We start from the raw sequence: 4,718 nt of genomic DNA on the forward strand, positions 1-4,718 counted from the left end.
AGTTTCCTTCCTGGGCTGACTTCAAACCACAATCCTCAGATCTCAGCCCCCAGAGTAGCTAGGATTACAGGCAAGGGCCACTGGTGCCCAGCTATGTATGGAAGCTCATAATCTGAATTTAAACTCCTATTACTCTCTAGAGCAAAATCCTGTTCCTTTCGCAACTCCTTGGGGAAGTATTCAAGGAGCAGTCCAGGCACATATTTGGGCATTATTGAGTAGAGAGAGAGAGAGAGGAGAGAGAGAAAAAAAGAGAGAGAGAGAGAGAGAGAGAGAGAGAGAGAGAATATCAAATAATACAGTGTCTTTTTTTCCTTTTTTTTTGCCAGTCCTGGGACTTGAACTCAGGGTCTGGGCTCTGTTCCTGAGCTTCACTATGCTCAAGGCTAGAGTTCTACCACTTGAGCCACAATGTCACTTCCAACTTTTTCTGTTTATGTAGTACTGAGGAATCAAACCCAGGGCTTTATGCATGCTTGGCAAGCACTCTACCACTAAGCCACACTCCTAGTCCTACAGGTAGTGGGCTAGGTGTCAGAGACTCACACCTGTAATCCTAGCTACTCAGGAGGCTGAGATCTGAGGATCAGATCAAAGCCAGCCGGGAAAGTAAAATCCATGAGACTCTTATCTCCAATAAATCACTCAAAAACCAGAAGTGGCACTGTGGCTAAAAGTGGTAGAGCATTAGTCTTGAGTGAAAGAGCTCAGGGACAGCACCCAGGCCGAGTTCAAGCCCCAAGACTGAAATAATAATAATAATAAACAACTTCCATACATGCCTGAGTTTCTAGATTTCAGGCAGACACACTTTTTTAAATGGAGAGAAGTAACTATTTGGAACTGTACTACTCACATGGAATCTTCATGGCAAATGATGTCTACTATGTTTGAAAGTGTCATTTACTGACCTATTTCTAATATATTTGTCAGGTGAGAAAGTAGGAGTTGTTAAAACAAAGAACAGCTCTGGTTGTTTCTTGTTTGTTGTTCTGTAGGACTTTGGAGGTTGAATCTAGGATCTCATGCATGTCTGCCACTTTAATCTACATACCTCTAGTTCTCATTTAACGAGTATTTTTAAAGCAAAAAAAAAGTGTAGTAGAAAGTAGTCCTAATGTTTCAAAGACTGAATATTTTCTTTAATTTGAAAATAAAACCTAAATGACAGTTTTATAATTTACAAATAAATAGGCTCTCTCACAGTAGACAGGTAATTCTGGGGCAGAGAACCAAGTCTGCTTAAGCAGTATTCATGAAGTATTAGAAAGGGGATTCCACTCTGAAATTTGTCTAGGATCATTTTGAAAGCCTACTAAGCCAGAAATGCTTCAGTTTAGAGATTTCTGACTTTTTTCAATTAAAAATTTTATCACAGAAATTCCTTTCTTTTTTCTGAGACAGAATTACAATATTTAGCTTGAGCAGACCTTGAATTAGGAACTTCACCACATATTCAATACTTTACATTTCAAGAAACAGAATTTCAAGGAGATTAAGAAATGTACCCCATTACAAATTAGTAAAATAAAGACACAAGGATTCAGTTACTTTCAGTAACTGAAGAGAGGACTGTGGTTAGAGGCAAGACTAGGCAAAAAGTGAGACAGACCTCCATCTAAACCAATAAGCCAGGTATGGTATTAGATTATCTGTGATCCCAGCTATACACAGTAAACACATTAGGTAGGAGGATCTGCATCCAGACAGCCCTGGGCAAAAATTGCCAGACCTTATCTGAAAGATAAATGGCTTGGAATATGGCTCCAGTGATTGATGTTTGCTTACAAAGTACAAGGTCCTGAATTAAAACCTGGGTACAGGACTTGAATGCAGGACTTTCTGCCTACCTAGTTGATAAAAGGGCAGCCATGCCTGTATCTCTGTATCAAGATCGTAGTGCACAAGTGTACGTGGCTAAAGGTTCAATGATTTATCTCTGATTCATAGGTGAATTCTCTCTGTGTGAACTTCTATTACTCAATTAATAAATCATCAGCTGGGTCACAATCCTACACACTTCTGATCCTAGCCAGAGGATCTCAAGTTTGAGGCAAGCCTGAACTACACAGTAAGACTCTGTCTCAAAGCTAACATTGGTGGGAGGCAGAGGCTCATGCCTTTAAGCCTAGCTACTCAGGAGACTGAGATCTGAAAATTATAGTTTGAAGCCAGCCCAGGCAGGAAAGTCCATGAGACTCTTATCTCCAATAAACAACTAGAAAACCAGAAGTGGTGCTGTGGCTCACATGGTAGAGTGCTTGTCTTATCTCCAATTAACTACTACCCCCAAAAAAATCCAGAACTGGAGCATGGCTCAAAAGGTAGAGCACTAGCCTTAAACAAAAGAATCTCAGGGACAGTGCCCAGGCCCTGAGTTCAAGCTTCAGGACCAGCACAATAAATAAATATCTTTCCAAAGACCTAAAAAGATAACTGCCTTGTTTTCAAGTGTCACATAAAACAGTGGAGAAGTACTTGTTCCCATAGTGCTCTGCTTTCTAGTGTATCACTGCACTACTGCTTGTCAAGCACTCAGATGTGTCCATAAAATATGTATTCAGAGGAGTGACTAAAAGGTTGAGCAGAGCGTAACAGGGAAAGTAAGATTTAGAGAGATAGGGAAAACCAAGAAGGAAGATGCAGCCCAACCAAGTAAATGGCTACCCAGAGAAAAACAGAAGAGGAAACAGAAAGATCCCAGTGGCCATTTATAGAACCCGGCAACAAGTGGTCATGTGGGAAGACATACCTGGAAGTCCTCTATCTATACCTGGAAAGGTCTTATTTGTTCAACTAGGCCAGCTGTCCTAAACACTTTTATTTGTTTAATGCAGAGCAACACTTGGCTTCCATCAAGCTCTGTGTGAAATCCCAGTATCCAAAACTGCTCTGTTGGAGCCTTGCTTCCCATCTACGAGTCACCATCTCATCCAATTGGGAACACTAAAGCCATGCTCAGAATTGGAAACCCTTGGATTAGAAAGAAGTAGCAAGGAACTGACACCAAAGTGGTGAAAGCATTTGCCTCTGGGGACTGAGATGTTCTAGGTGGGGACAGGGAAGCCTAAGGAAGGACATTATAGCTCTTCAGACAGGCTGCATGTTTTGATGCAGAACATTTTTGAATCTGAAATACACTGCATTGAAAACAAATGGTTTGGTATATGAGCCTTCCCATGTTTAGAAGTACTTCTTTTAGATAAATTTATACAAGTTAACAGTTTCAATTTAGTTCTGTGGTGCACTGCTTAAAATAGGCTTCCTAGGGACACAGAAATATAAAATTCAGTGAGTATTTTTAAAGTCATCTTATATTAGCAACATTTGATTCCAGCATTCTAGTTACACACACACACACACACACATTTACTAAAAAGCTAACAAAATTTCCACCTCAAAAACACACTAAGGGAAATCTGGATCCAACTGAAACCTCTCTACCTTTCATGAATTCTCTGTAAGTTCTCTCTCCACTTATCAGAACTGTGTACTTGAAGATTTTTTTCCTACATGGCTGGATTCCACAATGTAATTCTGTGAAGTCATAGGACTGTGACAGAAGAAACATTCTGGCAACAAACTTTTAGATTCTTATTTGTAAACACAAGGGACATAGGGCATTCTATTTTTAATTTTAAGAGCAACAATCAAATTTCTGTGGACTCTCGTGATGGATACATTTTCAACAGCATCTTTCTAGCACTGTCTCTGATGAGTACTCAGAGAATGCCTGTATGTTCAATCAAATATCAGTGAAGGTTAGGTTGCCCACTCCTGTGAATAAACACGCCCTTTCCAAGACATCTGGAAAGTTTATTGTTTTTTTTCTTATCTCTATTTCCGATTTAATATAACATCAAAGTACTTTTTGTTAAATAATCTTCTGAATATATGAATGTCATCCATCACTAACATGATTTCAACTGAGAAAAAAATTAGAATAAACACTTCCTTAGCTGAGCATGATGGCTCACCCTTGTAATCCCATGTACTCAGATGGTGGAGATTGGGAGAATCACAGTTCAAGTCAGCCCATGAAAAAAGGTTCATCAACAAAAGCCGAGCATGATGCCATCCATCTGTCATGACACTTCAGGCAGGATAAAAGGCTGGCCTAGGCATAAACAAGACCTTGTCTGAAAATTACGAAAGTAAAAATGGCTTAGGTGGTAGAGAGTATTTGTCTAGCAAGCACGAGGCCCTGATTTCAAACCCCAGTATCGCCAAAAAGAAAAAGAAAAAAACATTTTCTTTGTCAAAAGCAAGTCTTACTAGTAACAACAAAGACATGCTTCTTCTATTCATGGTATGTAGTCAGGCTCCATTAGCAAAAACTTGCTTAGTTTCTATGGTGTACCAGGTAGTTCATCTGGTTGCCAGATTCAACATGAAAAGACAGAGAAAGATCTGTCCTCAGACAGCTCTGTCTTGCTACAAAGGCAAACAAGGAATCTTTTACAAACTGGGAGGTTCTAATAACAAAAAACAATGGAAAGACTGGAGTAGATTGGAAGCAGAGTTTGAAATACCTGTAACGCTTAGCCAAGGAGTTTGAACTTTATATTTGAGTTGAAAGGAAAGGCACCCAAAGAGACTTTCAGAAAATATAAATCTAATAGGCTGTGATTAAATGCAATGGCATCTCATTCTTCTAAGATAAATTCAAATTCTTTAATAATGTTAGCTAAACGTTGCATAAACAACTGTACTTTCAC

Source organism: Dipodomys ordii, unplaced genomic scaffold (assembly GCF_000151885.1).
Source record: "Dipodomys ordii isolate 6190 unplaced genomic scaffold, Dord_2.0 Scaffold3, whole genome shotgun sequence".
In the NCBI taxonomy this organism is placed as follows: Eukaryota; Metazoa; Chordata; class Mammalia; order Rodentia; family Heteromyidae; genus Dipodomys; species Dipodomys ordii.